This window comes from Cynoglossus semilaevis, chromosome 8 (genome assembly GCF_000523025.1).
Source record: "Cynoglossus semilaevis isolate Cse_v1.0 chromosome 8, Cse_v1.0, whole genome shotgun sequence".
NCBI classification, from domain to species: domain Eukaryota; kingdom Metazoa; phylum Chordata; class Actinopteri; order Pleuronectiformes; family Cynoglossidae; genus Cynoglossus; species Cynoglossus semilaevis.
In genome coordinates this window covers 22,172,138-22,181,562 of record NC_024314.1, presented here as the reverse complement: position 1 = coordinate 22,181,562, position 9,425 = coordinate 22,172,138, and the positions used below count along the sequence as shown (strand labels likewise).

Genomic DNA, 9,425 nt, shown 5'->3' with positions numbered 1-9,425 from the left:
TAACTTTACACTAAGTGATTTTTTTTCAGTGACTTTAAACTGAACTTTTTAAAACATACGATTAACAGATGTTAAAAGGGTTTTTTAATAAATACTTTAAAAAGTGTTTATTATACCCGATTTTCATAATTGTTTTAATCAGAAATGGGGAAAAAAGTAAGTAAGATGCCCTTATTTAAACAGTAGCTATAAAACTTATGGGCTATAAAACTTATTGTTACAACTTACGACATATTGTGTCACATCGGTAGTTTTTAACCGTAGTTAACTGAAGATTAAGGAAATGAAGTCTTACACTCTCACGCTAACTTGATTCATCTTGAAACTTGAAACTGTTGGACACATATTTGGTCATTAGCAGTTCTCTAAATTTGCTTTTTGATCTTATAGTACCAGCACAATGTTGCCGTTGTACTTCCTCCTCGCCTCCCTTGGGCTTTACATACAAGAATCACTTCCTGTTAATGGGTGACACAGGATCTGAACACCACGTCACTGAAAATACAGAGAACTATGAGGAGCAGATAGTCTTCTTGGTGTTCCATGTCTTAAATCAACAAACGACTTTTATTTTTAAAAGTGATGCACGGCAGCATTTAAGAGATCCAGTCATTTGACAACAGATTTAAATGACAAAATTCATAAAACAATGAAAACAATTGTTTGTTATCCTGGAAGGGATGAAGTGCGTCTGACACGCCAGTCTCGACGTATTAATAATACATGTGGTTTTGATTAAAAAATATGAAGTATATGATGAAGTAAAATATAATAAATAGAATATATTTCATTCTTTAATTAAAACCTGGAAAAATAAAAAATAAATATGAGTTTCCCAAATGAAGTACATGCAGTGTAATAGACTTATTTAAAGGAAAATGCAGATTTTGACATATTCATAACAATTTAATATGATAATAAAATGACATGACAATGAAAGTACTATGACAATTTACATAAAACACACAAAATGTTACGGAGGCTCAGAAATAGAGGAGTGGGTGTCAATGTCTTTTTCTTATATCCATATTATTATAATTGCTGAATTATAGTCGCTGAATGTAGTCACTCTTCCGGAGCAGTCGTTCATGTATGGACTGGTCTGTAGCACACAGCCAGAAATGACCAAAAAAGTATAATAATCTCAATCTCTACTCATGTAATGTATAAAATATATTGGCCTATATTTTGTGGCAAAACCGTTAATTTATAGTTTATCATATGCTAGAACAAAATCATTTTTATGTAATTATTTCAGGTTAATTGGTTGGGAAAATGTGCTATCTTGTTGATGTTATGTGGCTGAGTGTCACGTTAAAAAAAAGAATAATTTTTACTGCTTCCTCTAAGTGTGTAACAGCAATTGGGAAAATGTGCTATCTTGTTGATGTCAGGTGGCTGAGTGTCACGTTAAAAAAAAAATCTGTATTTATAAGAATAATTTTTACTGCTTCCTGTGTGTAACAGCAGAGAAGGTGCAAGGAAAATAGTAGTTCTGTTCTGTTCCCCCCACCCCCCCCTCGCGCCCCCTCTTGGTAACCTGGGTTCGTGCGTGTTTGTATGCACGTGTTTGTCATGTCTAAGTGTGTGTGACTGTGACATGGACACGAGAATGTGTGTCTTCACACGTGTGGCCTTTACATGAAAACAGTATATCTTTTATATGCTTCTTCCCTTCCCTTCTCTGTGTGTGTGTGTGTGTGTGTGTGCACGCGCACGCTTGTGTGTGTGCGCGCGCACACGTGTGTGATAATATGACAGGGGAGCCGTTTGCTGAAGCCAGTGGAGTGTGGAAGAGTGTTTGGGGGAGAGAGAGAGGGAGAGTTGATGAGAAACAGGGAAAATAGTGATCAGGTGGAGATAACAGAGAGGCAGAGGAGCTACAGCAAAAAAAAGAAAAGAAACAGGGGTTTTTACATGGAAAAGAACCAGTCGTGCACAACTGACAGCAAGTCTCTTCCCTGCGAAGGATCTGAATGGTTTCTGTAATTGTTCCTATATCGCTTCCTCGCACGGCTAAACTGTAAGAAATAGGGAGGCAGGATTCACCAGCTTGGCTCCGTGCAGTATTGCATTTTAGAGTTTAACCAGAGGGAGCTCAGCGTAGTTAGTCACATCAAATGAACATTTTCCGAATTTGACATTCTTTTTTTTTTTTTTTTTAGTAGAACACAGGAGTTCTTTATCGTCTCTGCCAGGTTATAAAAATGCCAACGTCATTCTGAGTGAGTCTGAAGTAAAGGGACGATGCCAATGCACGACACTAGTGAAGGCAGGTTCTATTTATACATCACACCCAGTCTAATATTTATATTTGAAAAGAACAAATAGGTGTTCTTATGTAATCACGAGCAGCCCTGCAGGTTTTCCACCCAACCATGGCGTATGTGTCCCATAAACATATATAAAAATAGCACTCTCTAGCTGGAGGGGACACAGTCATGACCACAACTCACTAAATCTTTCCATAATCACTCGAGTGATGCAGGAAAGGATCTGACTGAAGCACAGATATGTGCAATAAACATGGGTTCACTTTGTAATGGAAAAATTGTGTGGATCTTATTTCTGCCCAAATCAGCATGTGCTGAGCCAGAAATAAGCGGGGACGATGAGCCAGTGCCCTGGAAATTGTCATGGTGACTTTTCATGTTCACGTCAGCGACACAACGTGACGTGTTTTTGCAACGTCTAAGCCCAGACAGGAAAACACTTGAGACCCGGACACCGGCCTCTCGTCTGTTTGTCCGGGCCACATAAAACCTTGCAGTGATGCATTTAAAACGCAAAGACTAAACTGTTCTGGAGAATTAGACGACGCCGAGCCATGCTCTTAAAATGTCTGACAGCATATAAATCAGATACTGTAGTAGTAGTAAAATAATGCATCAAAATATCTTTGAATTGGACAGAAAACAGCTAGATGCCCATCCAGATCCCACCAATGTAAGTAGTAAAGCAGTATGGTTTTCATTGATTATTGAAATGTTTAAAAAATATAACCAAACCGCTTTTACAATTAGACACGGTAACAAAAAAGAAAATCTAAAAAATCTTCCCGGAAATAGCTGAAAGTGACAAAACATTAGCCCAAAATGACCAAATGTCCATCAAGGCCTCTGTAGCACTAACATGTTTATTAAAACTAAGTCTACACAGGATTGGTCTGTTACACCTCCTGCTGTGCAGCTGCGATACCACTGCTGCCCAGCAGGGGCTGAATCCCATAAACTCAAAATCCCATACAAAAGACAGTAGTTTAGTATTTTGTTACTTCTTATTTACTCTTTACTTATTTGTAAAAAAATACTGATACATACAAACTAACGATTGACTGAACGATTAGCCCAGAAATAAGGCTAATATTTAAGCTGGCTGAAACATAGCAAATTAGCAAAAAGTCAGCTACAGGTAGTGAAAAACTTTAAATGTAACTCAATAGTGACCCAAAATGACTTTTTAACTTTGGCATTAAAAAAGTTCTTGTTAAAAAGGTAATTTCCTACCCAGCTACTCTACCGCTTAAGATGTTTATAATTAATGTAGCATGTGTGATGTAAGGTCGGTGTAAGATACTTTTAAAAGAAATCATTGAAGTGTGGCTCCTGTGAAGCTTTCACATGTTCCATTTTACTTAGTTTAATTAGCACGTATATACTTTTCACAGCAGGACTTTCATGTCGGCGCTTCATAAAACTGCTTTTCATATGGGTCAAATTAGGAGAAAGTCGGAGCGTCAAATCAGACGCAGATCTTCGGTGTAAATGTTGATTTGAGCATTATAAAACTTAACAAGATTTCCAGAATTGTCCAGAAAAAAAAAACCCCAACTGCCTGCTGTGACTTCTGTGTTTCCTCATCAAGGGCACAAACAAAGCAGTTAACTTTACTGTCCCTTGTGGCTGCCGACACCTACGTCCTTGGTACCCAAGCACAGACCGTGTCATGCATTTTCAAAACAGGGATCCTGACATGAATACCAAGCTTTATAATGACACTGCAAACACCTTGAGTTTCAAACAACCTCAGGCAGAGATTAAAGGGCTTGACAAACTTTCCGTGTCTGCTGGGTTTGGCGTGACGTGAGTGACGTCATCCGCCTCCGTACGCGGTGGTCACCACCTGGGTGGGAAATAAACTTCATTTATTAGGATCCTGTTTTTCAGGGTCGGTTTGGGTAGTTTTCAACACAGTTTTAGCTAATCTCTTGTTTTCTTATTTTTAGCATGCTAGCATGTAGCTAAACGAAACTAATGGCACATGAAATGGATTGTTACTAAAAGATTTGCTAAGCTGTTTTAATCAAACTTTAAATGTTTTTATAAGCTTTGTGTGCAACAGGAGCCTGGATGGACATTTTTTATAAGCTTTGTGTGCAACAGGAGCCAGGATGATGATCACTGAAACTTTTTAAAAGTTAATTACGTTTTTGCCATTTAGGAAGATTAAGAGTTGGTAATGGATGTGAAGAGATAATGATTTATCAGAGGGTCACCACTGACATGTAGGCCACTTTGTATTGCCTACCCATTTCATGTGATTGGAAGTACCACGTGTGTCAGGATGGCCGAGTGGTCTAAGGCGCCAGACTCAAGGTTAAAGCCTTCCAGTGCAATGGGATTTCTGGTCTCCTCATGGAGGCGTGGGTTCAAATCCCACTCCTGACAAACCTTTTTTTTTTTTTTCTGTGATTGAAAGAAAGAATTATTGCTGTACAAGTTAAAGAAAATATAATTTATGTTATCACTGTTGCAATTAGAATTTGCCTTAAGGGCAGTTTTGTTTATAGCACAGCCTTGTGGGATTCTCCCCACTCTTGGTAGGCTACATAGCGCCGCCCTGGTGGCCATGGCATCATTGTATTGTATTGTCGTACAATATATGGGCAAACCTTTAAAGTCAGCCTCTTTAAGTTAAAATTAGAAGTAGAAGTGACAGACAGCTGCAATGTATTTGAACCTCTGCTGGTCAGCAGTGGTACTACACAGAAAAAAATGATTTCCTGATCGCTTAAAAACACGTCTATATATTGTCGTCTACGTGTAAAGACCTGGACATATCTCCCAGCATGAACCAGATTAGTCGGTCATAAACCAAGTGAATTGTGTCACCCAAATGTCAATGTTTAACCGGAGCGTCTGCTGAGACCTGTGCCATGCAGCAGTTGTCTCCACAAATGTGTCTCTGGTGGATTCAAAATGGAAAAAATAAAACCCTGTCTGTGCGTCTGCCAGCCAGACTACAGGGTTTTGTCAGAGGTTGTAAACCAAGCCGTTCTGTACGTGTGTGTGTGTGTGTGTGTGTGTGTCACAAGTCACTCAGCTGAATCTTAAGATGATTAGAGACAAGTAAAAGGTGGAAAAAATGAAATGAAGAAAAACGGATGAGCGAGGCAGCTCTATCTTCACTCAGTAGCCAGTAGCCCAGTCTCTCACAGCATGACCTAGTGTGTGTGTGTGTGTGTGTGTGTGTGTCAGTCAGTCTGTCTGTCTCTGTGTGTGGTGTGTGTACTTACTTGCTCAGCGTGCATTTTTCTGTTTTCGCTCTCTCTCTCTGTCTGCCTCATACTCAGCCAGTGTGTTCATTTGTGTGTGTGTCTGTGTGTGTGTGTGTGTGTGTGTGTGTCATACCTCTCTCAGAAAACCCGCTGGGCCCAAGCTCTCACACTGAGCCAAAGTGGGGAAAGTGAGGGATGGATAGATGAGGGCTGGGGTCAGAGGAAAAGGGAAGAAGAGTATTTTTAGAGGATGCATCAGTGGAGGTAAAAGAGAGAGAGAGGGAGAGGGACAGAGAGAGAGAGAGAGCCACATGCTGTTTCTGAATATTAAAATGGAGGTTACAGAAAAAAGGCTAAAAGGCAAAAAAAGGAGAGAAGGAAGGAGAGGATGAAATGTTAAAATGATGCAAGAGTCAGATTCGGAAGGAGGGTGTGTGTGTGTGTGTGTGTGTGTGCGTGTGTGTGTGTGTGCGTGTGTCCATACAGGATCTCACAAATTGTTCTAGAACCTCTGCTAAGACTCAGCTCCTCATGTAACTCAAGTGTGTGTGTATATTTGTGTGTATATGCGTGTATGTGTGTATATGTGTGTGTGTATGTGTGTGTGTGTTTGTGCCTGCCCTGTTGCATGTTTGTGTGACTTGATGCGCCTGAGTTTGATGATTCAGGGGAGGGCTCTTACTGGATAATTGCTCTGACAGCAATACTGCCCTGAATGGATAACACCATGACTGTGTGGTTTCTTTAGGTCTGTCTAACAGTGAAGCAGAGCAGAGGAATCGTCAAACACCGGAGTCTGCCTCGTCAGCACAGACACTGCCCTCTGTCTGCGTCTTTCTTTTCTCCTGTTATACATATGGAAGCGATATGGAAGTTCCGTGATGAAAGATAAAATAAACAGTAGACTCAGTAGGTGGCGCTTTGGCCCAGAGGCAGTGTCTCTGTCATTGGTGTGGAACCTCCTGGGCAAGTTCGAATCCTGATTAGGGTGGTTGGTACCTTCCAGTGGACTCACCAACTGCAGGAAGGTTTAAGGGGGTTGGTACGGTGCAATGTGATTTGGGTGGAGACTGCTGCCCCTGCGACCCGGTAATGGATAACCGGATGAAATTGGATGGATGGATGGATGGATGGATAGACCGAGTAGTAGAGATGTCCGATCAAATCAGCCAACCGATATTATCGTATTATGTAATATCTATAAGAATTACTCTGTCATTGGTGTGGAAGTTCAAATCCTGATTAGGGCAGTTGGTACCTTCCATATAATTTCCAAAAATTAATTTTCCAAATAATTTTAGGCATAAATCCGATAATGAAAACCGATAACGCAATGCTTGGATTTGGCCAAATGATCTATGCCTTAAAAATAATTTTAGGCATAAACGGCTGTATATTAAAGCCAGAGTCACTAGATGGCAGCATTGCAGCTCATTTAATTAATCTCATACTTTGCACAGATAAATACATAAATATTACCAGGCCTATATCGGTATTGGTTGATATCGGAATCAGAAATGAAATGTTTGGAAAATATCGGATATCGGCAAAAAGTTAATATCGGATATCCCTAATTTTTTTTAGAAGCAGACGAAATAGTAAAAAGAAAAAAGAAAAGAAAGGAACAGGACACAAAAACATACGAGACAAAAAATGTCTGTAAGAATTAGGACTGAGAGAAAACCGAATGTTTGTACAGGATTGGATGGACGCCATCGAGTGTGTGTGTGTGTGTGCGTCTGGTGTGTGTGTGTCCTCTGGATACATCCACTATACTGCAAGTGATGAATCTTTTATGTCCCTTCAGGTGTTCCTTTGCTTCACTGGGGTTTCACCTCTGCAGTGTTATTGTGTGTGTGTGTGTGTCCGTGTGTGTGTGTGTGTGTGTGCTTTAATATTGTGGAGACCTGATTTTATTTTCTCACTGACATCATCAGGACTAAACTGTCCTTCTGGGGGACAGAGACTAAGACACCGTGGCATGAATCATTTAACAGTAATGTAAAGAAACGTCTCTAACGTGCAACATTGAACACATCGTCAGCAAACAGCGAGGAGTCGGTCGTTGTCAGGGACTGGCAAGTGAGAGAAATGTTTAGAAGGTTTGGTACGAGACGGGATTAAGGAGGAAGAAGGAAGGAGGAGAGCAGGTGCACACAGAAGGAGACAACAGAGGGTCATTGCCAGGAGATGCAAGCATCCTGTTTTGTCTGTCTCTCTTTTATGTCTCTCATTTATCTCTACCTGGGTTCCTTTATTTCTCCTCCTCTTTTTCCTCCTTTTCTACACTTTCTCTTCCTCTTCCCTGACAGCCCGTCTGTGCTCCCGTCTCGCCACAGCGCCTCACTGGTTTTCATATGTGCATGTGTGTGTGTGTGTGTGTGTTTGTGCATCGGTACCCTGCGCCTCACAGACTGCCTAGGTGTGTGTGTGTGTGTTTTTTGTGTGTGTCCGTTCTACACAATGCTTCCCTTTTTGCCAGCTCTGCAGTCTGACATAGGAGATTTTTCAGCCTCATGCTCTCCCTCCCTCAGTCAGCATTTTGGCATTTCCTCAATGCACTCTGTCATCTGGCTGTATGAATAGGCTGGGTATTGGTGTGTGTCTGTCAGAATGTGTGTGTCTCTGTGTGTGTGTCTGTGAGAGAGAGAGAGAGAGAGAGAGAGAGGTAGGATTTTGATTTTTAATTACCAGAGTTGGAGAGAAGATTTCTTTTTATTTCACAAAGAAAAATGTGAGGTCATCTCAGGTCCTGAAAGGAAAATAATTGAGTTATCTCCTAGGCCAGTGGTTCTCAAAGTGGGAGGCGAGGCCCTGTAAGCGGCGCAGAGCTATTGCAGAGGGGGGCGAGACACAGTAAATGTGTTATTGGTGCTATAGTTTGGATATTTTTCCTAGGTGTGTGTGACATCTATTGCATTGGTAAACATTGAAGAAATCCGTTGCCAGATTCCTGTTTGGTTATAACGTAGTTACTTCTGTCGCGAACACAGTCTCTGAGAACAGAGACACTGGATTTGTTTTCAGTTGAAGTGTGACCAGCAGATGTCCTCAGAGTTTAGCCCAAGCTCGAGGAAAACTAAAGTAAAACCTCGAAACATTGATTGTAGTTCCAGTACCGCCACTGGCCACAGGGGGCAGAAAGCATCATATCGGCTCTTATCAAATACACACTCCCTTCTTATATTTACTAGTTTTTTATTACCATTTTGAAGGTCTGTCTGATATAAACTTTATATCAGATATTTATTTTTAGACATAAAAGTTTGTTCAGGATGAGAATAAAATATTTAAAAATTACCAATGACCAGTATGTACAAATTTTATTGAATTTGAAAACCAAGTGTCATCCTTGCCAATGTTTCAGTTCCCATAAATGGCAGCCTTTTTAGAAAAGAGCATCGACACAGAGATGACTCATCAGTGACTAAACATTCTGCCAATAGTTATTTTTATTTGTCACATTCACTCCCACCAGAGAGAAAATGTTTTTAATTACTTTTCTACCAGTCCCATCATGGTGATCCATCCTCTTTGACTGACGTCAGGTTTGTCCCTCTCTGACATATCTGACCTGAAGCTGCATCTACACAACATTTCCTTCCATTTCTGTCCACATCATATTTGTTTGAGAAAATAAATCATCCACAACAGCTATAAATAACTGACTGCTTTGCATGCTCTGCTTATAATGGCTTTATTTCCCCAACAATTCCCCCAGTGTGGGATCAATAAAGTTCACCCTTGAACCTTCATCCCTTATAGCTCTCAGTATGTGTGTGTATGTGTGTGTGTGTGTCAAAAAAAGATGACAAACAGGCAGAGCATAAGAGATGTTGAAGAAGTTCATGCTGATAACTCTAACCAGTGTGTGAATAATTCATCTGTGAGGAAAAACATTGTTTGTGTGTGAATTAAACATTACGAC

At 40.4% G+C, this 9,425-nt stretch overlaps 2 protein-coding genes and 1 non-coding gene across 4 annotated transcripts in view; 2 read left to right on the top strand and 1 right to left on the bottom strand.

The window, feature by feature from the left end:
* fbxl14b (F-box and leucine-rich repeat protein 14b) overlaps positions 1 to 442 on the bottom strand; it is a 3,792-nt gene extending 3,350 nt beyond the window's left edge. Inside the window, exon 1 of one of the 2 annotated variants that reach the window (XM_025057571.1) lies at positions 296 to 442. The gene's annotated coding sequence lies outside the window, so the exon portion shown is untranslated. The remainder of the gene's footprint in view (positions 1 to 295) is intronic. The other variant, XM_008315690.3, reaches the window with a different exon arrangement.
* Positions 1 to 9,425, top strand: part of wnt5b (wingless-type MMTV integration site family, member 5b) — a 45,169-nt gene that overhangs the window by 10,238 nt on the left and 25,506 nt on the right. The window lies entirely within an intron of this gene.
* trnal-caa (transfer RNA leucine (anticodon CAA)) lies at positions 4,558 to 4,667 on the top strand. Its single transcript has 2 exons — positions 4,558 to 4,595; positions 4,622 to 4,667. It is a non-coding gene; the product is annotated as a tRNA-Leu (tRNA).